The 27,570-nt window shown below is 39.3% G+C and overlaps 1 non-coding gene across 1 annotated transcript; it reads right to left on the bottom strand.

Annotated features, from left to right (window-relative positions):
- Window positions 1-17,009: 17,009 nt before the first annotated feature.
- Window positions 17,010-17,116, bottom strand: LOC118488657. Its single transcript, XR_004885201.1, has one exon. It is a non-coding gene; the product is annotated as a small nucleolar RNA R71 (small nucleolar RNA).
- Between the last annotated feature and the right edge of the window lie 10,454 nt (window positions 17,117-27,570).

Here is a 27,570-nt window from a genome sequence, read left to right as displayed (position 1 = left end):
CCAAATTTCGGGACGAAATTTCTTTCAACTTGGGGATGATGTGACAACTCGAAACTTAGAACCTTTCGTGTATCTCTATGTAACATGCTTGAACACTATGTGGCTAATTAACTTGTTATTCTAGTGATATATGTGAACATTCTATGTGATTACGTGTTACGTTTATGTGTCGTAATTGTATGTATGCGTGTATGTATATGAACCGAGACAACAAGGACCCGACTCGAGACCATGTGGTCTCGAGTGAACAGTAACCGGTTGGGCCGGTTGGGCCGTGCACCTCATCCGAAACCCATTAGGGTGCACCTCCTTAGCTCACTAGTATATAATCCTTAGTGAGAGCTAACCTTGCCATTTTCTTGGACAAACAACACACATACTCCTCTACACACACACTCTCCTACTTTCTCACACAAACACACTCCCTCATTCTCGGATTTGGAGATTTGGACCCTTGGATCGGCTCACACACACCCGGTTGGAAGCTTCATACACACCTTTGAAACCCATCAACCGGTTAGTGTTTCTTGATGTTTATTGTTAATGTTAGTGATTCATCCTATGCATTGTATTCGGGTTATAATGATGTGTGATATTTCGGTTGATGATGATGATGTATGATGAAGTTGTTGATTACATGATTTCTTGATAAGTTTTGTACATGTTGGTTTGATTTAATGAGTTCTTGATTAAATGATGCATGCTTAAAAGAACATGACTTTTGAAGAATAACATTTGAACAAGATAGTTTGAATCAAAGCTTAGGACTACTCATGATCATCCGATTTTATGTATAAGATTATAGAACAAATGTTTTGGTTGAAAGATGAGTATTGATATCTAGTTTAGGTACTATAACTCTTGTCCAAAAAATGCAAAATGTGTTTGAATAAGGGTTGTTATGTTATGAATATTGAAGAACATGATGAATATGTGAAGAACTAGTTGAATGTGCTATGAAGGTGCCTTGAATATTTGAAATCTGATTTGTTTGATCTATTTTGAGTAATTGTTAGACAACAAAACATGTTTAAGTGGATAGTACACATTACGGTGCATGGAATTGAAATTCTATTGGATAGTACAACTGTGCAGAATCAGCAACTGTTGGGGAGTCGAGACCCCTGGTTTCGACTCGAGACCATAGCATGACAAGCCGAGACCGCATGATTTCGACCCCCGTTGCGAGTCGAGAACTCCTAGTCTCGACTCGAGACCACACTTGATCAGCATACAAAACAACATGACCCGAGACCTTGGTTGCGAGTCCAATTACGACTCGAGACCTCTAGTCTCGACTCGAGACCACGAACTACACTTACATGGTTTTGGGCCTAACTTAGTGGGCCGAATGCATGGACTTCTGTGTATGATTAATTGTGTATACGTGCACTGTTTCGGACCGGCCTGTTATTACGAGCCCAACTGTTGGGCCTTACACTTAGACTTTGGGTTGTACATAATTGTTAACTGTAAACCATTGATGAGCTGCTAAGTTAGACTTGCATGCCATAACCACTACCTGTGTACAATACGTGTAGTTATACGTGCAATACTTGGATACAACCTGACTTGAATGGTATCTATGTTAGGACATAGTTGACCACTTGCAACTTGATTGACTTTCTGTGTATCTGCCGAGCAAACCAAGGTGAGTTCACACCCTCTACAAAGCATGGGATTCCCTGGGTTGGGAATGGGGTTCAGGAACGTGGATTCCTCGTCCTCCTTGGGTAGGACAGCAGTGGTTCAGGAATGTGATTCCTCGTCCTTACGGACGGATAACTCGTACTAGACCAAAAACTCTATCACGAAGTCCCTCCTTTTATATCGACTTAATCGCCGGGCCAATGGCGAGCGGGTCATTAGTTAGATAGCGCTATTTAGGTCTGACAAACCTCACACCGTGCCGCAGAGGACGGGCGTGAACTAATGGATCTGGGGCACGTCAATGATGATAGACATTGACAGTTTCAGGGCACATAAACATGACTACAGTCAGCAGTCGATATGGTAACGGGTCTAGTGTATACATGGGGTAGCCCCCACGGCCGAAATGCCAGATAACTAACATGGGGTAGCCCCCACGGCTGGAATGCCAGAGTAACCGGGAATAAACAAGTCACGTTTTCAACTATGGGGTAACCCCCCACGGCAGGATGCCAGATAAAGGAAACTGTTTTCGAAACAACTAAAACGAACACCCAACCGTGAACTCACTCAACTTGTTGTTAACTCGTTACTACATGCTTTGCAGGACCATAGGTACTCAGCTGGAGCTTGCATGGAGGAGAGTCGTTGTGGGACATGGATTGCTGCATGCCATGTTAAACTTGAAAACAATTGAACTTATGTTTTAACTTTAAGACTTATGCTTCCGCTTACAACTTAAACTTTGTTTTGTTTGAACACCAATCGTATTGGTTAGACTTTTATAACTATTTATATGCTTGTTCAGTATGATTGGTGGCTGGATCCTGGTCAGTCACGCCTCCAAGCGGTAGTACTCCGCAGGTGGGATTTTGGGGGTGTGACACCGTACGTGTACTGGTTATCAAGAACTTAACAAGGTGAAAGTCGAGAACCTTTTGCCTCGACCATGTAGTGACAACCTGTCGACTAGTTGCGAGGGACAAGCTTTCATTCGAGGACTGTTTTACTAACGAACTATTATCAGATGGAAGTCCAAGGGGAGAATGTTCTTAAACCGGCATATCAAACGCAATATGGCCATACAACTTTGTGCACCACGACCATTGAGTTAATCAACACACGAGCAGCTTTATGGATCACGTGAATCGACCATGTTATTTGACAACGTTTTGAAACACTCTGTATTTTGTCCTAGAGCTCCTAGGGGAGGAGCAACTTCACGCGATGTCTACCTAACTGTGACTTCAGGATTTGGGAGGTACACCTTCTTGGTCACGTAGTCAACAAAGTAGGGATACATGCAGATCTCGCAAGAGATCCATTTCATTATATAATGATCGGCACCAAATAGTCTATCGGGGATACAGTAATTTCTTGGTTTAGCTAGATACTAACATGGATTCATCACAGGATTTTCGAGGATTTCTCAGCTTTAACCTCTTTAGCACAGCAGGGTGTTGTGTACTCGTGGGAGACAGGCGGGAGAACGTCATTCCAGCTTTCAAATCCAAACTCTGCAACATACTGAGCACACTTCTATCCGAGGGTACCGATGATCTGGAAGTATACCATGATGGTTCAAATCAGAGTCCCAGTTACACATCAAGGCAACATGAGAAGGAGATGGCCCACGTGGTGGACTTATAGGAAGAACTGCACGATTCACGACCTACGGTGGAAGCCGTAGTCTTTGGATTAAAATTGGAGGCATTACTTGGACGTTACCGAATGCACCACTTAGACTGATCACAAGGGCCTCCCGTGTACCCTTGTTTCAAGAGAGCTAAACATGTGATGGCAATGCTGGGTGGAACTTTTGATGAATACGACCGTGAACGCTGGACGTGCACGAGCTTTGCAGCTCGCTATCGACTTTAACATACCTAATCAGACTCACCTTATTCAAATTGAAGGACTGAAGGAAGAGAGTTCTCAAGATTAACCCATGCGGGGCATGGGGAAGCAACCTTTGGCATATCGGATGATATTTGCTACTTCATGGAACGAATATGAACCTCACTATACAACAACCTTAGGGAACTGGTGCAGGCGAAGCACAGGGGTCTCGATATCCTATTCATCGGAGTTTTGATGGGATGTATTGAAACCTGGAGACCATATGCGGGTGACCGGGCCTAAAGGCCCACATAGCCACGCATGGGAACGAAGTTTGACATGTGGGAAAGTCAAGGTGGTATTTGCAACCAGAAACACATATATGGAAATGAGAACAGGCTGCCATGGGTTTTATCACTGGTCTACTTACAACTCGAAACGGAAACATTATCACCTAGATGATCGTTGATAGACTCACGTTACTAGCACACTTTCTTGCAATCAAGAAAACTGACGAGTCTTCACAGTTGTGCGTGTTTCTCTGAGAGAGGCGGCTTTTGGGCACGGGGCGCCAACTCTTGTTACCTCTGAGTTTGATCTATGCATGATTTATATCAGGCAATACACAACATTGGCTCACGTCAGGACAAGAGCATTGCTTATCGCCGTTGGGCAAACGATCAGAGAAAACGAACTCTCCTGGCACTCGAAGACATGCTGCGAGCATGTGTATGACTGGCTTTGGTGCAAATTTGAAGGACTCCTACCTATAGTTGAGTACTACTGTGGCAGTTATCATCCAGGTAACCAGACAGCTCTATCGAGGCATTACATAGACGATAATGCCAACCTTCTTGTTAGACTGAGATGGTTGACAACTTAATTACTGGTCCAGGACTGGTACTCGAAACTCTTGGGAAGGTTGTTTGGATCAGGAGTCGATTGACGACAACGCGTGACCGTCAGGGAAGCTGATAAACTTGGGAAACGCTGGAAGATCGCTGTAGGCGATCGTATCGTGTTGTAAGTCTCACCCTGGGAGGGTGTGGAATGCTTGGGAAGCATGGCGAGCTTAACTGACGTCACGATGGACCATTCAACAGTCTGGGAAGAATCGGTAGCGTAACCTACGAACTCGAGTTACCTAACGAATTCGATAACGTATGCGATGTCATTTATGTCTCGAACCTAAAGAAGCGTTTGTTCGATGTAACACTTGTGATACCATTGTTGAGAAACCCACTGTTAACATAGCCGACTTTCAATCGTGAGAGTTCGTTGGAACTCAAGACGTGGACCGAAGTTCCTGTGAGAACGCAAAGATCAGGTGAAGCTCTGTTATCCCCGATTGTTCAAACGGTGGGACCAACTTTCGATATCATTGGCGAATTTCGGGACGAAATTCCCTTTCAAGTTGGGGATGTTGTGGCACCCAACTGACCTCGCAATCCTGTTTTTACAATTTGGTTTACGTGGTCCCTGTGCAGTTATCTGGATGCTTAGTGATTGCGTGTAATGCTTGATTATTATTTGTGATTATTATTTGTGTAGTATTACATATAGTTTAATTAGAGTTTCTATCGCTACACTTCTCTGTGCTTGTCAAATTTCGAGACGCAATTTCTTTCAAGTTGGGAATGATGTGACAACCCGTATTCCCAAGGTTAGCATTGTCCAATCTCGTGACATTTGGCTTATATCACTATTGTTCATATTTCACTTCACAACGTCACCATGTATATGTGCGTACGCCTTCAATAATCTGTTTGAATTTCATGGAATCACTATGACTAATTGGTTGTGAGTTGTTAAGTGTTAAACGCCAATGCCAAGATTATATGGACGTGTATGTTAGTCGCTCGATGTACCTGATGTGTGTAAAATGCAACATATAAATTACATCAAATGAGGCATAAAACTAACCCTTTTTAAGTACTAATGTTGGAAAAAGTGTATTTTTGTCTTCCTTTTGTATTTTCAGGATTAAATGAGCTCAAAGTAACAAAAGAAGCAAAAAGACAGCTAAATCTAACACAAATACAAGAAAGGGAACAAAAGTGGACTGCCCGACCCCTCGACAGCATCCTCCCAAGCAAAACAGAGAAGGCAGAAGACTGAACACGCCCCGTGCTCAGCGAGCACGGGGCCGTGCCCAAGAAGTAGCAGAAAAGACAAACCTGTAGAAGCTTCTATTGCTCACCATGGGGCCGTACCCAGTGAACACGGGGGCGTGCCCAAAGTACTGCAGGCGCATTAATTGTAATTGCGAATTACAATTAATGAAGAGAGATAGTGTCAGACGGGCACGGGGCCGTGCCCAGCGGACACGGGGCCGTGTCCAGGCTTCTGTTCAGCCTATAAATAGGAGTGCTTGGAGCCATTGCAACTCATCCCTTGGCACACCACCTCTCTCACACTTCATCCACCACCCACCACCATCACAACACCATCATCCACCACCATCATCCATTGTCCATCATACAGTGTGTGAGCCGTCTCGGGATCCAAGATTGATCGTAAGAGTTCTTGACAATCAAGGCCATGTTTGCCTAAGTCTCTTACATCACTTGGTGAAGACAAGTGTTTAGTATAATACTTTTTATTTTTAATCTTTTGCACTTTTTAATTGGTTTTGTATTAATGACTTTAATAACTAGTTGCTTATGTTGAAGGTGATTCTTCCTTATCGTTTGTCCGTGGTGTCTTGGCATTATTTTACTGTCTATATAAAATAAAAGATTTTCACCATTCATATCTCCACGGTCTATATGGAGGTATGTTGGCTACCTGGTCGGGGGTTAAGGGAACGGTTTGGTAAGGGTCTTGCCCTTGTTCAGCGTTTAGAGGTCCTGCAAGGGACCTGGGTCAAATTTAGTAGGACCTCCTTCAATACCCAAAGGTATTGGATGGTGGGTCCAAACTCTTTGATCCCCTCATAAGTTAACTACTATTAATACTATAACCCGGCTATTTAGGACTATATCCCTGCTGACTCAGACTACTTAGTCGAGGGTAACGTCACCTCCAAAAGAGCGGCCTACCATAATTTGCATTAATAACTTAATTAATTATCTTTCAATAATCCGACCCTTTAGGATTGTATCCTTGCTGACTCAAACTACTGGGTTGAGGGTAACGTCGCCTTCAAAAGAGGGCCTACTACAATAACTAAGATAATCTCTTAAACAAGTGCAAAAGTGCGAAAATAATCAAAGGTTATACTAACACACGAGTCGGATCCAAGTGATTCATCTTGTCTATCTGTTTTTATTTTTATTTTATTTTTCAGCATTTAGTTAGTTTTATTTTCTTAGTTTAAAAATCTTTTTCTAACATTTTGATTTGATTAGACGTTGAGGATAAACCGGTACTAAAAGCTCTTGTGTCCTTGGACGACCTCGGTATCTTACCAACACTATACTACGTCCACGATGGGTGCACTTGCCCATATGTGTGTTTAGTGTTAGTAAATATCGTGTTTTATAAATTTAAAACTTGGCTAAAGTGTAAAAAGGGCTTAAAATATATATCTAAAACATATACACACTAGCACACATCAAGTTTTTGGCGTCGTTGCCGGGGACACAAGGATTTTACGAAAGTTAGGAATCAACGGCCTAACCATTTTTTTTATTTTTTTTCTTTTTATTTTTTTAGGATTTTCTTAATTTTTCAGCTTCTGCAGAACTCAGCACGGGTCGTGCCCGCTGAACACGCCCCGTGCCCAATCATTGGAACTGGCAATCTTGTTTTAAGTCAGACAGTAAGCTGAACACGGGGCCGTGCCCACTCAACACGCCCCCGTGCCCAAGATTCAGTTACTGAAAACAAAACCGTAAGATCCCGACGGTTGGTAATTTCTGACACAAAAATGAGTGATGATGATCTTTTTTACTTTCGGCACTCTTATGGTGCGTGGTGTCAATTATGTGGAGGCAAACATAAAGAATTAGAATGTTACTTTCTAAATTATAAGCCCCACTATATAGACCCGCCGTCTCCCTATAACCTTAAGAGGGGCGAAAGTAAAAATAATCACTATCTCTCCCTCGAATGCGCCCAACCAGATATTCTAGGGGAAATGCTCCTTGACGAGTTATTTCAACTAGAAAATCTAGTTTTAAATTGGTTAAAAGAACTTAGGAAGGATTTCAGTGATCCATCCCAAGACGATGACCAAGAAGAAATGTTGGGGTCGCATGAAAACAACCTCGTTGTTCCCAATCCTACCTTCATACCTAGCAAAGACATGGACGATAGTCGTCCCTGTGCCGATTGTGCCGTGAAGGACTCTCCATCGACTTCGTTCGGTGCATACATAGACCTGAGCGATTCGGCATATACCTTCTTTAACGAGAGCCCGAAAAAGGGTTGGACTTGTCCACCTAAAATAAAAATAGGAATTACCCTCACTGACAACCTCTTGCGTTCTCGTCTTAGTCTAGGGCAATTAAGGTATCTTAGGCACTTTGGGGTTGTTCCATCCAGTAAGGAACCACCAAATCCGAATAGATTCCTTAGAAATAGACGAACTTCATAATTAGCCCCTCGACACGGGGCCGTGTCCAGCCAACACGCCCCGTGTCCACCAAAAGATTCCCTTCTGACTTTTACGTCAGAATACGGACAAACTGTGTCAGGATTCTATCTGCACACGGGGCCGTGTCCAGCACGCTGTCGTTTTCTATAAATGAAGCCAAGAATTCTGCACATTTGGACCATCTAGGGACAGAGATTTGAAGGAATCTTCTCTCAACTATCCTAGGTATGTTCTAAAAGAAGTTTCCAACAACCCTCTTGTCCTTTCCTCTTTTATCCATTTCCTCTTCTTCATCTTTCTCCAAAAACCTCCATTAAAGTTTGAGAATTCAAGCTTTATGGCAATAAATATTGAGTTTTGTTCAAGGAATCTTGTTAAAAATAAGTTGTATAACATTGTTTTAAGTTACTATTGATCAAAAAGGCTTCACAAGTTAGAAAAAATAACTTAAAACTTCAAGATTCCTTGTTTCAAAATTCTGCAGAAAGGTGAACACGGGGCCGTGCTCAATGAGCACGGGGCCGTGTCCAAGATACTGTTTCATTAAATAAACTGTTTTCGGTTTATTTTCACAGAATGTCAAGTGAAAACAGTGAAACATCGTCAGTGCATTCAAGAAACAGTAGAAGTGGAAGAAGGCCTTCCATTGAAGCTACCCTTGTACACTACGTCATGGCGCTACGGGAAGCAATCGATGATATGACTTCGGTAGAGGAGGTCCTAATAGACCGTATAAATTATCTTACGGTGGGGCTGGAAAATAGTTTTCAAGAAATTAACCTCTTGCACCAGAGGTTAAATATTCTTGTAACACCTCCCATGGAACCCATCCTCCCTCAAGAGGATTGGAACCTAGCACTCGGAGTCAATAACCCTACCGGATGGGATGATATTCCAGCGGAGCCTCCCCTTGGAGATCTACAAGAAGTCCCGGTGGAAGTCACACCTCCTCAAACCGATGCCAACAAGCCCTCCTTTCTCCTCCCAAGGGAGATAGAGGAATGGCTCACCGACGTATGAGGGGTCCATAACCGGAGGAAGGAGTTCTATAAAGCCACATTCAACCGAGACTACTATCTTCTCGGAAATTTTGTTAATTAAAATAACTTGTAGGCTAGGGCTCCTTGGGATTAAAACTTCTTGTGCTTACTTATCTAACTACTAGTATTTTAGGACTATGTAATTCTCTATGGTTTTTAATGAAATGATGGTTTTAAGGTTTGGATGATGTTGAAATAAATAAAACACACTCATGGTGGTCAAGGATAACAAGGGAAACGAGAAACATAGCCCCATGCACAAAAACAAGGCCATCCGACAACAATTTCTCCATTACAGTAAGCTCAGTACGGGCCGTGCCCAGCCAACACGGCCCCGTGCTGAACAACCTGCAGACAAATGCCCAGTTCAGGTAACTGGACACGGGCCGTGTTCACCAAACACGCCCCCGTGTCCAAGCTTCTGTTTCTTTTCCTTAATTATTGTTACTGGCACCTGAACACGAGGCCGTGCCCGGTCACCACGGGACCGTGTCCAGACTACCAGTAACATAAAAATTTTTGCTTTTAACACCATTTTGCACATTCAATCAACCTAAAAATTTATTTTTGGGACACATTGACGACAATGTGTAATTTAAGTGTGGGGGGGATGCTAAAACCTTGAATTTTGCAAGTCCTAATAACAAGCCTTACACAAAACTCTATTGGAACCGCTAATCACCCCAAATTTTTTCAAAAAAATTTTCATTTTTTCTACTTGTCTAAGTTTAAGTTGGGAATTCTAAGACTAACAAGGTTATATTTTTATAAGTTTACAACCGATAGCGTCGTGATAAAAAGAACCAACATAAGAAAATTATGAAACGGCATGACAAGCTTAGTTAAAATTCGATTATATATACTTGATCACATAAAAACTCATTCCCACAAAAGTGAGTTTTGAGCCTTTATTGAGCATACAAATATACATCTTTATGCTAAATGCTCATTTTTCGTTTCTTGTGTGAATAGCCGCTTGGTTCCTACGACTCTAGAACTTGCCACGACAATTCATTCCCGGTCCTTACCAACTTAAACCTAAGTAAGTAAATGAGGAGGCATTAGGACTAACCCTTTTTCTTTCAACGCCATTATTTTTATTTTTCTTTTCACCTACCCAAAAATTCCCCCTAGTTAGCCCCTTTGAGCCTAAACATTTTCATTTTTTAACCCAAAACCCTTTTTACCCACCAAAAACCCTTTTTATTTTTACATTTTATTTTAGTAACAAGCTCGGTCTTCGTGTGCCAAAATATATATATATTACAATGAAGTTAGAAATAAACAAACAAAGCTCCTCAAACAAAAGCTTCTTTGAATAAATACTCCATTGAAAATAAAAAGTCACAAAAACAAAATGTTTTACGAAAACCGACGCTTTTCGCCCTTTTCTACTAACCACTAACCCAACTACCCACCTTTAGCCCAAGCCTAACCCTTCACCCAAAAAGTCCTCTTGATATTTACAAAGGTATAAAGTTAAAAAGGAGGATGATTGATTGCTTGGAAAGCTTATGGTAGGAATAAGTTCCATGCCGCTCTCGAGTGATTCACTAAAAATACACCTTCGGCCGAGTGTGAGTGATTTCTCCCGTGAGGTATGTGAACTTGTATATAAATGGAATTTTAGAAAGGCATGTTATGCCTTAATAAGTAATTTATCCTATGAAAAGTTTTTAATAAATCGTGACGAATAGGATTGTAAATAAGTAAAAATAAAACCTAAACAATCTTGGAAAATCCCGACACTCTATGACAAGCCCAAAACCTTCTCTTCTACCCATTCCATTTGGGAGTGTAAGCCACATATTAAAGAGTTTTGCTTGAGGACAAGCAAAAATTCAAGTGTGGGGATATTTGTTGTGTGTAAAATGCAACAGATAAATTACATCAAATGAGGCATAAAACTAACCCTTTTTAAGTACTAATGTTGGAAAAAGTGTATTTTTGTCTTCCTTTTGTATTTTCAGGATTAAATGAGCTCAAAGTAACAAAAGAAGCAAAAAGACAGCTAAATCTAACATAAATACAAGAAAGAGAACAAAAGTGGACTGCCCGACCCCTCGATAGCATCCTCCCAAGCAAAACAGAGAAGGCAGAAGACTGAACACGCCCCGTGCTCAGCGAGCACGGGGCCATGCCCAAGAAGCAGCAGAAAAGACAAACCTGTAGAAGCTTCTATTGCTCACCACGGGGCCGTGCCCAGTGAACACGGGGGCGTGCCCAAAGTACTGCAGGCGAATTAATTGTAATTGTGAATTACAATTAATGAAGAGAGATAGTGTCAGACGGGCACGGGGCCGTGTCCAGGCTTCTGTTCAGCCTATAAATAGTAGTGCTTGGAGCCATTGCAACTCATCCCTTGGCACACCACCTCTCTCACACTTCATCCACCACCCACCACCATCACAACACCATCATCCACCACCATCATCCATTGTCCATCATAGAGTGTGTGAGTCGTCTCGGGATCCAAGATTGATCGTAAGAGTTCTTGACAATCAAGGCCATGTTTGCCTAAGTCTCTTACATCACTTGGTGAAGACAAGTGTTTAGTATAATACTTTTTATTTTTAATCTTTTGCACTTTTTAATTGGTTTTGTATTAATGACTTTAATAACTAGTTGCTTATGTTGAAGGTGGTTCTTCCTTATCGTTTGTCCGTGGTGTCTTGGCATTATTTTACTGTCTATATAAAATAAAAGATTTTCACCATTCATATCTCCACAGTCTATATGGAGGTATGTTGGCTACCTGGTCGGGGGTTAAGGGAACGGTTTGGTAAGGGTCTTGCCCTTGTTCAGCGTTTAGAGGTCCTGCAAGGGACCTGGGTCAAATTTAGTAGGACCTCCTTCTATACCCAAAGGTATTGGATGGCGGGGGTCCAAACTCTTTGATCCCCTCATAAGTTAACTACTATTAATACTATAACCCGGCTATTTAGGACTATATCCCTGCTGACTCAGACTACTTAGTCGAGGGTAACGTCACCTCCAAAAGAGCGGCCTACCATAATTTGCATTAATAACTTAATTAATTATCTTTCAATAATCTGACCCTTTAGGATTGTATCCTTGCTGACTCAAACTACTGGGTTGAGGGTAACGTATAAGTCATTTTATGTTAGGATTGATATGCTAGAGGAAATACTTGTAGATTAATTCACTTGGTGATATTGATGATATGTTAACTGATATAATGTGCATTGTTTATAAAATTGATGTGGTGATTGTGTAAAATAATAGTTCAGTAGGCATTAATCAAAGATGTAGTTCATAAACATCCGAATGTAAACGCTGATTGTGGGATGGTATATATAATCGGAAATTACAAGTCAATTGGGTGGACCTCACATGTGCTGAATAACTTGGGCTGTGTAATGTATTGGGTCAGTAGCACATTGGAGGTGGGCTGGGCTCTGAGGACACACACACACTTATGATGCACAAGAAATAAATAGACTATATTTGATTGTACACTATAATTGTTGACATGTTACACAACTGATTTGGGCCGAACAGTCCATGAGCTTGGCATACAATTGGGCCGGAAACTGGAATGGGTATTTTATTAGGTTAAGAAGCAGGTGGTTGGGCCGGGTGGTGTGGTTCGGACTGAATGTGAAAGTATGGGCCGTATAAGTTTGTTTTGGGCCGGAAGTCGTTGGGCTGCACTTAAATGGGGTAGCGCCTAAAACACAATTGGGCCGGGCAGGTTTGGGTTTTAGGCTATGAACTAATTGTGGATAAATTAACCCAGGCCACAGACGCACTTACATCGGTAAGGCCCAGTGGGCCGCACTTTAAGTGGATTGACGTAATAAACTGTTATGTGTTGTTAGTCGGTTGTGCTTGTGAAACGAAGTAACTTGTGATCCGAATGGTTATTATGTAATATGTTGTCTAGCTTGTGAACCTAACTGTTTGATTGCATGATATTGGAGAATCCAAACTTGTAACATGAGGGTGTTTGTGATTCATACACTTGTTATGATACGCGGTAGGGACATGTGCCGTACTTGTTTATTACCTGTGTAATAAGTGACAATCTACGTGATGCAATATGAATATAATCTGATTGTTGTTGGTAAACAATGATAGGACATGTTTGACCGACTATTAAGTAGTTAACTAACTCTACCGAGCAAACCTAAGGTGAGTTCACTGCTCTTTTTCAAGCATGCATCCCGGGGAGGGATATCGGGTAACGTTCCGGGGAGGAAAGCCAGGTTAATGGGATATTTGTTATTACACTCATTGTCTATCACATAAGACCCCTTACATCTACCGATAGTTGCCGGGGGGGCAACGAGGTTATTAGTTGATAGCGCTATTAGGTTTGGCACCCTCACACCGTACCGGGGAGGACGGGCGTGAACTAATTTCCTTAAAGCATGATCATTGTTTTGATAGAGACATTGGGTTTGGGCAAATACATCTCGTAGCCATCTTCGGTAATCGAGTTAATAACAACATCAAATCAAATTATTGAACTGTTTAATACACATACCTTGTAACTAAACGCGTTAACAAAACTTTGAACTCACCAGCGTCGTCTGACACACTTGTCTGCATGCTTGTAGGTCGTTAGATGTCTTGGATTGGAACTTGCTGTCTGGAGTGGCTGGAGTGGTCATGGGTTGACTGGAGGGATTCATGTGTTTGACTTATTGATTTTATACATTGGTTTTGAAATAGTTTAACTTTGGGTTACTATATGCTTCCGCTGAACATGTTGGTTTTCATTTAAACTCGTTGATGGTATTTTTCATTAATAATGGTGGATTTTATTTTGAAACTTGTATGGGTTCAATGTAATTAGTGGCTCGTTGTTGGTACGTTACAGGCCTAATAGGGACATTCCCTAGGTGGCATTTTGGGGGTGTGACACACGCACTATGAGATGCGTAGTGGAGGTATAAGAAGCAACTTCCTCAAGGTAGGCATGGTAAGTTTGGTCACGAAGACGCCCCTCTTGAAACTTAATTTCTCCGAATAAGTTCTATAATAATAATGCCCTAGAGTTTCATCTGGACGGATTGGAGAATTCTTGCCAACATCAGAGAATGAGCCTTGGTCTTCAACATCAATTTTTTCCAAGAAATCAAGAGTATCTTCCCCAAGACGATTCTCCATTTTCGCGCCAAAAAACTCTACAGCAAAAAGCACCTCTCTCTCATAGTCCAGTGCTCCACTTATTTGCATAAGAGCAACACTAGACGGGGGGGGGGGGGACTTGAAGGGGTAAGGTCCCAAAAACCTTGCTTTAAGTACTTGGGACCATACCACAACTTTACCTTTTAACCCTCTTTGGACCTTGTGTGGCCGCGCACCGGTCCTACAAAGAGAGCTTAGAAGAAAGACAGCAGATAACACCTGCGCGCCTGATGTGCACAAAATGCAACAAATAAATTACATCAATTGTGGCATAAAACTAACCCTTTTTTAGTACTAATGTTGGAAAAAGTGTGCTTTTGTCTTCCTTTTGTATTTTCAGGATTAAATGAGCTCAAATGAACAAAAGAAGCAAAAAGACAGCTAAATCTAACATAAATACAAGAAAAGGAACAAAAGTGGCATGCCCGACCTCCCGACAGCATCTTCCCAAGCAAAACAAAGAAGACAGAAGAATGAACACGCCCCGTGCTCAGTGAGCATGGGGCCGTGCCCAAGTGTCAGCAGAAAAGACAAACTCATAGAAGCTTATGTTGCCCACCACGGGGTCGTGCCCAGTGGACACGGGGGCGTGGTCAACTTCTTGCAGGCGCATTTATTGAAATTGCGAATTGCAATTAATGAAGAGAGAGACGCGGATGGACACGGGGTCGTGCCCGAGCTTCTGTTCAGCCTATAAATAGGAGTGTTTGGAGCTCTTGCAACTCATCCCTTGGCACACCACCTCTCTCACACTTCACCCACCACCCACCACCATCACAACACCATCATCCACCACCATCATCCATTGTCCATCATATAGTGTGTGAGTCGTCTCGGGATCCAAGATTGATCGTAAGAGTTCTTGACAATCAAAGGCCATGTTTGCCTAAGTCTCTTACATCACTTGGTGAAGACAAGTGTTTAGTGTAATACTTTTTATTTTTAATCTTTTGCACTTTTTAATTGGTTTTGTATTAATGACTTTAATTACTAGTTTCTTATGTTGAAGGTGATTCTTCCTTATCGTTTGTCCGTGGTGTCTTGGCATTATTTAACAGTCTATATAAAATAAAAGATTTTCACCATTCATATATCCACGGTCTATATGGAGGTATGTTGGCTACCTGGTCGGGGGTTAAGGGAACGGTTTGGTAAGAGTCTTGCCATTGTTCAGTGTATAGATCCTGCAAAGGACCTGGGTCAAATTTAGTAGGACCTCCTTAAATACCCAAGGGTATTGGATGGCGGGGGTCCAAACTCTTTGATCCCCTCATAAGTTAAACTATTAAAACTTTAACCCGGCTACTTAGACTGTATCCCTGCTGACTCAGACTACTTAGCCGAGGGTAACGTCGCCTTCAAAAGAGGGGCCTACCACATTATGCATTAATAACTTAATTAATTATCTTTCAATAATCCGACCCTTTAGGATTGTATCCTTGCTGACTCAAACTACTGGGTTGAGGGTAACGTCGCCTTCAAAAGAGGGGCCTACTACAATAACTAAGATAATCTCTTAAACAAGTGCAAAAGTGCGAAAATAATCAAAGGTTACACTACACACGAGTCGGATCCAAGTGATTCATCTTGTCTATCTGTTTTTATTTTTATTTTTCAGCATTTTAGTTAGTTTTATTTTCTTAGTTTAAAAAAACTTTTTTTCTAACATTTTGGTTGATTAGACGTTGAGGATAAACCGGTACTAAAAGCTCTTGTGTCCTTGGACGACCTCGGTATCTTACCAACACTATACTATGTCCACGATGGGTGCACTTGCCCATATGTGTGTTTAGTGTTAGTAAATATCGTGTTTTATAAATTTAAAACTTGGCTAAAAAGTGTAAAAAGGGCTTAAAATATATACCTAAATTATATTACACCTAACGCACATCAAGTTTTTGGCGCCGTTGCCGGGGACACAAGGATTTTAAGAAAGTTAGGAATCAACGGCCTAATCATTTTTTTTTATTTTTTTAGGATTTTCTTAATTTTTCAGCTTCTGCAGAGCTCACACGGGCCGTGCCTGGTCGAACCCGGGCCGTGCCCAGCAGTATCACTGGCAGTTTTTATTTTCCGAGTTACAGAGGGCTGAGCACAGGGCCGTGTCGGTGCAACACGGGGCCGTGTCCAACTTTCCAGTAACAGGGATCCGGAAAACAATCGTTGTATCTCCGACCACGGGCCATGTTCACTGAGCACGGGGCCGTGGTGAACTTTCTGACCAACATTCTTTTCTGTTTTTATTGCAGGACTTGGAATCAGACACCACAGCTGAACTTTCAACATAGTGTATGAGCTCCAGTTCTAGTAAAGACATAAAAGAACCTCTAGAAGAACCCAAACGCTTTCTCACAAAAAGACTTAAAGCTAAAAACTAAGAGAAGGTTCCGGGGACCCCACTTCCAATGGCGGACCAACGTACCCTCATGGATTACCTACAACCCACCGTGGGTAATCTCGGCGCCGCTATCAATGCACCGAATGTTGAAGCCAACAACTTCGAACTTCGGCCACATTTGATACAAATGCTTCAAAACTCCGCAACCTTCCATAGGCTTGCGGACGAGGATCCACATCTACATATTACTAATTTCTCAGAAATATGTGATACCTTTCGGATCAATGGAGCATCAAATGATGCCATCCGCCTTCGAATGTTTCCATTTTCACTAAAAGACCGAGCAAAAGCTTGGCTCAACGCCCTCCCAGTTGGTTCGGTAAACACCTGGGATGAACTAGCCCAAAAATTTCTATATAAGTATTTCCCCCCCGCTAAAACGGCTAAATTAATGACTGAAATTAATACATATTCACAAGAGGATGGGGAATCCTTATATGAAACTTGGGAAAAGTTCAAGGTGCTATTGCGAAAGTGTCCCCATCACGGTCTTGAGGTATGGCAACAAGTATCCACTTTCTATAATGGGTTGTTGCCACACACGAGACAAACACTTGACTCTAGCTCCAGGGGACTTTTAGGTAATCGCCGCCCACATGAAATATACAATCAAATCGAGGAAATTGCTCAAACCAATTTTCAGTGGCACACTCCCCGAGGCAATAAATCTATTGCTCCGGGCGCCCATAAGGTTGATGAAAGCACTTCTTTACAAGCCCAAATCGAGGCCCTTTCTTCAAAAATTAAAAAGTTAGAAATGGCAAAAACGGTCTCGGTTATGGCTTGCGAAGGGTGTGGTGGGCCACATGAAAATTGGAGTTGTATGAAAGAAACAGATAATCAATCAGAGTCGGTAAACTACATTGATAATAGACCTAGGCCATCGGGTCCTCCAACGGATACCTACAACCAAGGATGGCGTAACCACCCTAACCTTGGTTGGAGAGAACCCGACAATAGTAGTAACCAACAAAGTCTAAACCAACGAACAAACTTTCAACAACCAAGAAATGAGTCACAAAATTTCCCTCAACGACAAGGTGGACGAGAAAGGCTTGAAGATACTATATCTCGCCTCATCTCCGACACTGAAAAGAAAAACTCGGATCAATTTCAACAATTGGAATCGAATTTTAGAAATCAACAAGCTAGTATACAAAACATTGAAAAACAAATAAATCAACTAGCTCAAAATTTCTCCGAGAGACCACAAGGCACGTTACCGAGTAATACCGAAACAAACCCAAAAGCACAAGTTCATCTCATAACATTAAGAAACCGTACCGTGGGTCCCGCATAAGCTCCGCCACCACCAACTGAGGAAAGCACAACACCGCCCCAACAAGAGAAGGCTTCTCCTCCACTTCAAGAGCCCACCAAGGCTCCTCCGGTTCCGTACCCCGGTAGGTTAATTCGTCAAAAGACCAATGAGCAATTCGCAAAATTCGAAAGTCTACTAAAACAATTGCATGTCAATATTCCTTTCATCGAAGTCCTAACTCAAATGCCTAAATACTCAAAATTCATGAGGACTTCCTCACTCATAAAAGGAAAAATTGAATCATTGCAATTAGTTAACCTAGGTGAAGAATGCTCCACCCTCGTACTCAACAAACTCCCCCAAAAGAAGATTGATCCCGAAAGCTTCACAATTCCTTGCTCGATCGGGGAATCCCCCATTCGTAATGCACTAGCCGACCTTGGGTCTAGCATTAACCTCATGCCCGCATCTATGTTCAAATGACTTGGCCTAGGAAAAACGAGCCCTACCAAGATGAGTATACAACTTGCTGACAGGTACGTCAAATACCCGCAAGGTGTCGCTGAAAATCTATTGGTCAAAGTCGATAATTTTGTCTACCCGGCCGACTTTGTCATACTAGATATGGAAGAAGACACCGAAGTTCCCCTCATACTAGGGAGGTCATTTCTAGACACCGCACAAGCAGTGGTAGACATGCATGACGGAACACTCACTTTGAAGTATGGGGATAAGGAAGTGAAGTTTGGGGTTGGGAAGAGAATAGAGGACGATGACCCGGTCAATTCATGAAGGTTATTGATTCGAGTTTGGATGATGCTCTCCGATGGTGCAACATGGGATGCAAAACATCCCGCTCGGAAAACATATAACCTCCCTTTTGGTCTAGCCAAGGACCCTTATAAACGTGGCGCACCACGGAGGCATTCCGCGGAACTATTCTTAGTTTAGTTTAATCTTTTAGTTTAATTTTAATTTGCAGGAATAAAACACACTCGAGATGGTGGAGGATAACAAAGGAAATCAGAAATATCACCCCATGCACGAAAACAGGGCCATCTGACAAAAATTTCTTCATTACAGCAAGTTCAACACGGGCCGTGTCCGCTCAACACGGCCCCGTGCTGAAACATCTGCAGAAAATCGCCCAGTTTAGGTAACTGGACACGGGCCGTGTTCACGGAACACGCCCCCGTGTCCAGGCTTCTGTTTCTTTTTATTAATTTTTGTCACTGGCACCTGAACACGGGGCCGTGCCCGGTCACCACGGGGTCGTGTCCAGGATGCCAGTAACATAAAATTTTGCTTTAACACCCTTTTACACATTCAATCAACCTAAAAACTTATTTTTGGGACACATTGAGGAAAATGTGTAATTTAAATGTGGCGGGGATGCTAAAACCTTGAATCTTGCAAGTCCTAATAACAAGCCTTACACAAAACTCTATTGGAACCGCTAATCACCCCAAATTTTTTTCAAAAATTTTCATTTTCTTTCTACTTGTCCAAGTTTAAGTTGGGAATTCAAGTTCTAACAAGGTTATATTTTTACAAGTTTACAGCCGATAGCGTCGTGATAAAAAGAACCAACATAAGAAAATTATGAAACGACATGACAAGCTTAGTTAAAATTTGATTATATATACTTGATCACATGAAAACCCATTCCCACAAAAGTGAGTTTTGAGCCTTTATTGAGCATACAAATACATTCTTGTCATGTCGCTTTTTTGTGTGAATAGCCGCTTGGTTCGTACGACTCTAGAACTTGCCACGACAATACATTCCCGGTCCTTACCAACTTAAACCCGAGTAAGTAAATGATGGAGGTATTAGGACTAACCCTTTTTTCTTTCTACACCATTATTTTTAATTTTTTTTACCACCTACCCAAAATCCCCCTAGTTAACCCCTTTGAGCCTAAACCTTTTCATTTCTTAACCCAAAACAATCACCCTTTTTACCCACCTAAACCTTTTTATTTTAACCCTTTCTTTTAGTAACAATGTTCGGTTTTCTTATGACTTGAATATATATATATATGCACAATTTTGATGAAACCAAATAAACAAAGAAGTTCATCAAAAATAACTTTGTTCGAAACAAATGGTTCATCAAAATAAAATAAAAATGTGAAAAATAAAAAGTCTTTCAAAAACCGACATTTGTTACGCTTTTCGCCCTTTTGCTAACCACTAACCCAACCACCCACCTTTAGCCCAAGCTTAACCCTTCACCCAAAAAGTCCTCTTGATATTTACAAAGGTATATAGTTAAAAAGGAGGAGGATTGATTGCTTGGCAAGCTTATGGTAGGAGTACGTTCCATGCCGCTCTCAAGAGATTCACTAAAAATACACCTTCGGCCGAGTGTTGAGTGATCCCCCGTGAGGTATGCGAACTTGTATATAAATGGAATTTTAAAAAGGTATGTTATGCCCTAATAAGTAATTTATTTTATGAAACGTTTTTAATAAATCATGACGAATAGGATTGTAAATAAAGAAAAATAAAACCTAAATAAAGAATCTTGGAAATCCCGACACTCTATGACAAGCCCAAAAACCTTCTCTTCTACCCATTCCATTTGGGAGTGAAAAGAAAAGCCACATTATAAAGAGTTTTGCTTGAGGACAAGCAAAGATTCAAGTGTGGGGGTATTTGATGTGCACAAAATGCAACATATAAATTACATCAATTGTGGCATAAAACTAACCCTTTTTTAGTACTAATGTTGGAAAAAGTGTGCTTTTGTCTTCCTTTTGTATTTTCAGGATTAAATGAGCTCAAATGAACAAAAGAAGCAAAAAGACAGCTAAATCTAACATAAATACAAGAAAAGGAACAAAAGTGGCATGCCCGACCTCCGGACAGCATCTTCCCAAGCAAAACAAAGAAGACAGAAGACTGAACACGCCCTGTGCTCAGTGAGCACGGGGCCGTGCCCAAGTGTCAGCAGAAAAGACAAACTCATAGAAGCTTCTGTTGCCCACCATGGGGCCGTGCTCAGCGGACACGGGGGCGTGGTCAACTTCCTGCAGGCGCATTTATTGAAATTGCGAATTGCAATTAATGAAGAGAGAGACGCGGATGGACACGGGGCCGTGCCCAGCGGACACGGGGCCGTGCCCGAGCTTCTGTTCAGCCTATAAATAGGAGTGTTTGGAGCTCTTGCAACTCATCCCTTGGCACACCACCTCTCTCACACTTCACCCACCATTCACCACCCACCACCATCACAACACCATCATCCACCACCATCATCCATTGTCCATCATAGAGTGTGTGAGTCGTTGGGATCCAAGATTGATCGTAAGAGTTCTTGACAATCAAAGGCCATGTTTGCCTAAGTCTCTTACATCACTTGGTGAAGACAAGTGTTTAGTGTAATACTTTTTATTATTAATCTTTTGCACTTTTTAATTGGTTTTGTATTAATGACTTTAATTACTAGTTTCTTATGTTGAAGGTGATTCTTCCTTATCGTTTGTCCGTGGTGTCTTGGCATTATTTTACTGTCTATATAAAATAAAAGATTTTCACCATTCATATCTCCACGGTCTATATGGAGGTATGTTGGCTATCTGGTCGGGAGTTAAGGGAACGGTTTGGTAAGAGTCTTGCCATTGTTCAGTGTATAGATCCTGCAAAGGACCTGGGTCAAATTTAGTAGGACCTCCTTCAATACCCAAAGGTATATACCCCCGGGGGTCCAAACTCTTTGATCCCCTCATAAGTTAGACTACTATTAAAACTTTAACCCGGCTACTTAGGGCTGTATCCCTGCTGACTCAGACTACTTAGCCGAGGGTAACGTCGCCTTCAAAAGTGGGGCCTACCACATTATGCATTAATAACTTAATTAATTATCTTTCAATAATCCGACCCTTTAGGATTGTATCCTTGCTGACTCAAACTACTGGGTTAGGGTAACGTCGCCTTCAAAAGAGGGGCCTACTACAATAACTAAGATAATCTCTTAAACAAGTGCAAAAGTGCGAAAATAATCAAAGGTTACACTACACACGAGTCGGATCCAAGTGATTCATCTTGTCTATCTGTTTTTATTTTTATTTTATTTGTTAGCATTTTAGTTAGTTTTATTTTCTTAGTTTAAAAAAATTTTAAACTTTTTTTTCTAACATTTTGATTGATTAGACGTTGAGGATAAACCGGTACTAAAAGCTCTTGTGTCCTTGGACGACCTCGGTATCTTACCAACACTATACTATGTCCACGATGGGTGCACTTGCCCATATGTGTGTTTAGTGTTAGTAAATATCGTGTTTTATAAATTTAAAACTTGGCTAAAAAGTGTAAAAAAGGCTTAAAATATATACCTAAATTATATTACACCTAACACACATCAGCGCCAAAAGGAAACTAATGAATCCTTGCGCATAACAGAAGGATAAAATCCCGTTAAACACTTCCGCTCAAATAATACCTAGACTTAGATATTATTTATACTGATATCACACGATAAGGAGTCACGCCGGATTATGGTAGTAATCTTCAAGAAGACTCAATCGTGCACCACCAGACGGTTATAACCGTCTGGGACACGTGTCATCATCCCAGGATCCCCTGAAGTCACGATGATGGCATGGAATTGGAGAGAAACCTCCACTTGCCCACTTTCCACGTGGCAATACCCCAACCGTTGATCTAAATAGCGATCTGTGTGCTTTCACGTCGAATTATGAGGATTAACGGAGAAGGAAATAACCGCTTACGGAGTTAGCATCTTCCATCAACATTTCAATAACAGGTTTTCCCGCCCAAACTCCCGGCTATAAATAGAAGAGTAATTCAGGTATGATCTTCAAGACACATTCACTTCACCTATACTTTTCTTCTTCATATACCGATATTTATTCTCACGCCGGAGGGTGGTCACGGAGAGAACCCCCATTCTCCCCGTGACGAGGCTGACGGTGTTTGTTTTGCAGCTATCGAGAAGAATAGAAGATCTACACCTTTGAACCGAACGAGAGAGAACCAACCCTTTTTATGTAGAACCTAACCTCCTAGAGAATTTGATTCCGGTCATTTATCCAATGTTCCTTCAGGTTAATTTTAGATTTGTCACCCCTTTATTTAGGAAGTTTGTTGTGGTTAGTTTTAGTTTTTATAAGATAGGAAGTTTGTTGTGGTTAGTTTTAAGTTTTTATAAGATATATCTAAGTATAGATATTAGGTAGTTTTAGTAAAATAAAATGTGACACATAATATCTTCATTTTATATTACGGTACTTTTAATTCTTTTTGTTTTTTTGTTTCATAGATGGAGACCATCTTTGTAGATTAGGCGCATTAGATCACAAGTATTAATTACTTGTACATTAAAGCATTATCGACTTGTATCTTTTAATCCGTGCGTCGATATTGAACAAGACAACTACCGAAACGTCGACAAAAATGTGTAGGTCGTCATGCTATCTTTCAATTTTTTTTAAACAGTATAGTTTATAAGATGTGTCAAGAATACGTAAAAAAAATATAAGTTTGTTGTGGATGAGTGAATTGTAATTAATTATCTATAATTTTGTTAAAACCACAGGGATTTAAGTATAATAATTTTAGGGGCTAAAAAATAAATAATGTTTAAAAGACCAAACGCCTCATTTTAGGGGTCTCTATAAATAAAGGGGGAAGTTCTTATTTTTGGGTATTTTAAAATACCTTTCTCTCATTCATTATAATATATAGTATAGATATGAATATATGACACTTATTTTTCCTATAATATTTAGTTAATGGGTTTATGACATATTTGATTAGAGCTAAGACAAAGGGATGTAAATGCAAAAAGTGTGGTGTTTGAAATGAAAATAACAAAGAGAATATTTCGAGTTTGTTACTTAACCCAAACTTTTAAGGTGTTTATAAATAAGTAGAGCCATCGTGCGAGTGCGAGTAAGTGGGGATGTTAGTATGATTTGAATTGCTTGGAAAACTTCAACTCATGTAAGTACATGTCCCATGAGCTTGAGCGTTGTGCCATACCTGCTCATATCATTGGGTATCACCGAACGGCTACATGAGCGCTCGTGGGTGGGATTCAAATTTGGTATGAACTTGTCATGCAAACATGATTTCTAGACCAAAATGTCTCGTGTAAATCGGTGTTTGCTCTGAGCCATAATTTTATGACATGTTTCAACTTCCAGAAACATACTAATTTATTTCATTATAACAATGTATTACAACCAAATAAACCTATTGGATTACATTTGAATGCATACAAAATGCAAGAATTTTTACAACAGAACGAAGAACAGAGGAGATCAAGGAAACTTCATATCTATAGATAAAAGACAGGGCAAAAATAGAAAACTTAGATTGACAAAGGCGGTGTGTGAATATCGAGTGTTTCTTATAATCAAATTAGCATAATTAGTGTAGGCTTGTATGACTTTGGTTTAGTATGTTGGAAATGTACTCATCTAGCTTCCTGCTAGAAGACGGCAGTCTTATAATATAAATCGTCGCTACTAAAAGAATCATCTTAACACATATTTGAATAAGTCACACAAGAAAACACATGAAACATGATACAAACAACTTTGCACGACTTCTTATTCTTCCTTAGAAAGGCATATTCTTACATCATATAATAATAACCCTTAGACCATCTAGAAGAGTATAACAAGAAAAAGTATATAGTCAATAGTGAAAAACCATAAAACATTTAGGGGTTAAACCAAAAATGGTTAAAAGTAACCCGTGCTCACGAGTAAGTGCCGGGCCGCTAGGGGCGGTGAAATTTTGGGAACGCGTCAGTCTCACCTTTGACAAATCTCAGACGTAATCAATGTCATTTTCTCTCTCTATGATGGGCCCCACATCCACCTGGCATAATCTTCTCCCTCCATTTTTATTTTTATATTATTATTGTTTTTTCTGTACTTTATATTTTATGAATTTTGCAAATCAAATTTAGGATTTATTCCATCATTGTTGTTATATTTTTTAGATTATATTCATATTTTATGATTTAAAAAGAGATTTAGTTCTATTTATAGAATTTTCCTTTTCAAGACACAATTTCTTTTTTGGATAAAACTTTGGATCAAGATATACTATTATCGAATCAATATCGAAATAAATAGGATGTTTATTAGTTTTAGAGGTGGTTTAATTGTATAAAAAATAAGTTGTTTGGGGATCTGTATTTAAGGGGGTCCCTATTTTTTATTATATATTAAAACCATGCATATTTTTTGTTTAACTGAATATTGATCTTATGGACATATTATAAAGTGTTATGATAATTTTTTGTGTTTTCTGAAAATTTTGATCTTATAAACATATTAAAAAGTGTTATGATTTTTTGCTACTTATCTTTGTATTTTTTGTTTTGTGTTTTATAACTTGGATTTGAATAAGTAATTTAGGGTTTAACTTTATTTAATTTTCAGTTTTAACAAGAACAAATTATCAGTTTATTCATAATGTTTTTCTTTTCAATAAAACTCCAGCTCTATGATTTTCTTTTCAATAAAACTCCAACTCTAATATGCAGTTAGAAATCGTATACAAAACATGTCTGTCATCATATATCTATGTGTTAGGATTTTAAGCAAAAAAATAATTTTTTTACAAAAAGAATTTCAATTTTAAAATCTGCTTTGAGTCCCAAAAAGAAGTTGAACAAGCACTCATTAGTTTTTTCTAATATTTAAATAAATGACCCTGTAATTTAAGTTATATTTATGTTAGTTTTAGTATATAAACTATTTGTAAACAATAATAATAATTATTAATATAACTTTGTTATACGTACAATTCTCCGTTCCTTTTGGCCATCGCGTTGAATAAAACGATTGCATACAAGTTGTGTGGTCAATTTTAATTTTTTGCCCTTTTCTTTCTGCCTATTTTCCTTACAATTTCAATTTTCTTTAAAATCTAAATGAATTTTCTTGGTCTAAGGCTGACCTAAACAATAAAGCAATCAAATCCATTAATTCTTCATCACATCTATACAGTTAACAAAAATAAGAAAAAAAAACACATATCAGTTCAGACGTGTGTTTTCTTCAATAGTTTTAATTTTAATCATCAAAAGATTGAATTTTTCTTATATAGTTATTAATCGTTACAAGATTGCATAAATTCAATTTAATTTCGCTGAGCAGTTAAATTATCATCAAATATTCAAATATGCATAACATAAATCTGAAGTCATGAATTTTTTTCAAGTATGCATTTTATTCACATGATTCATCTTGCAAGCTTAATTTTCAAAGTTTATAAATCTGATCTATATAGTATAGTCGAGACCACACAGTCGAACGACATATGTCAACAATTTTATGATTAAACGTTTATAAATTTGAAATAGTTGACAGGTTAAAAATTTTTAGTACTATTTTTAGTTGTACTTGTGAACTTTAAGTGAAACTTTAATTTCGATGAGAAAGAAATATGATAAAAACATGAACATATGAGATTACATATTTAATAGTGTAAAGAATAAAAACTTTTTCGTGATCATGATCCAACAAAAAAGGTGGCGATTTTTATATCGTAAAAAAGCCATAAATGTTAAGTATATACACCTGTATATTTTTTTTATAAACTTATTAATTTCTAGCAACAAATTTAAAAATTAAAAAAATTAACATGTTACATGATTAATACTATCTGTGTTTTTGCCACATCACACGCTCACTCATCTAGTTAGCATGTATATATAGATTTTTTTAACAGCGAATTTGTTTTAATCTTTATCGTCTCTGAGACTTGAACTCAAAACCTCCCTCATAAACTCAGGTGTTTAAAGGTTTATTATCGCCAATAAACCACCACCCTATTGTAATGTATATGTATATCGGGAAGGGGTAGAAAGAAAACTCATATTAGTTAAGAAAACTAAGAAACACAAATAAATGGATCTTCTTTTGCAGACTGTGTTATGTGTAACAACCAAAGGCTGGCATGTGTTACGTGTAACCATTTTTGCAGACTTTTAGCTTTTTTTTTAAAGTAAAAGTTGTTACGTAACACGTGGCAATCTCTGGTTGTTATGCAAAAAAGTGTAACATGTGGTAAAAGGAGGTCCATTTATTTGGGTTTTTTAGTTTTATTACTAATATGAAATTTTTTCCTATAATTGATATATATATATATATATATATATATATATATATATATATATATATATATATATAGGGGAAAGATAAATCGAAAACCTATGTGAGTTGAGAAAACCCAAATAAACCCTATGTAACATTTTTATTTTTTTCTAAAAAAAATAGGAAATGTAATATAAATGTACACGGACCTATTTATGAAAAAAAATGAAAAAACGCTTACTATTTTTTTTTAAAAAAAATGTTGAAAATTTATATGTTACATTTTTTTTTGGACATACATATTATGTAACCTGAAATTTTGTAACATTTTTTAAAAAAAAAAAAACTACTTAGTGTTTTTTTGTGTTTCTTTTTTTAAAATTTTCAAATATATGTATATTACATTTCCTATTTTTTTTAGAAATGTATCTTGAGTTTACATGGTTTTTTTACAAAGGTTTTCTGAGTTTTCTCAACTCAAGTGGGTTTTCGATTTATCCTTCCCCTATATATATATATATGTGTGTGTGTTTAAAAATAAGAAAATATATAAATAAGAATATGAGAAATAATATAGAGTATTCTTCAGTCATCAGTCTCAAC

This window comes from Helianthus annuus, chromosome 16, assembly GCF_002127325.2.
Source record: "Helianthus annuus cultivar XRQ/B chromosome 16, HanXRQr2.0-SUNRISE, whole genome shotgun sequence".
NCBI lineage: Eukaryota > Viridiplantae > Streptophyta > Magnoliopsida > Asterales > Asteraceae > Helianthus > Helianthus annuus.
This window is presented reverse-complemented; position numbering and strand designations above follow the sequence as displayed.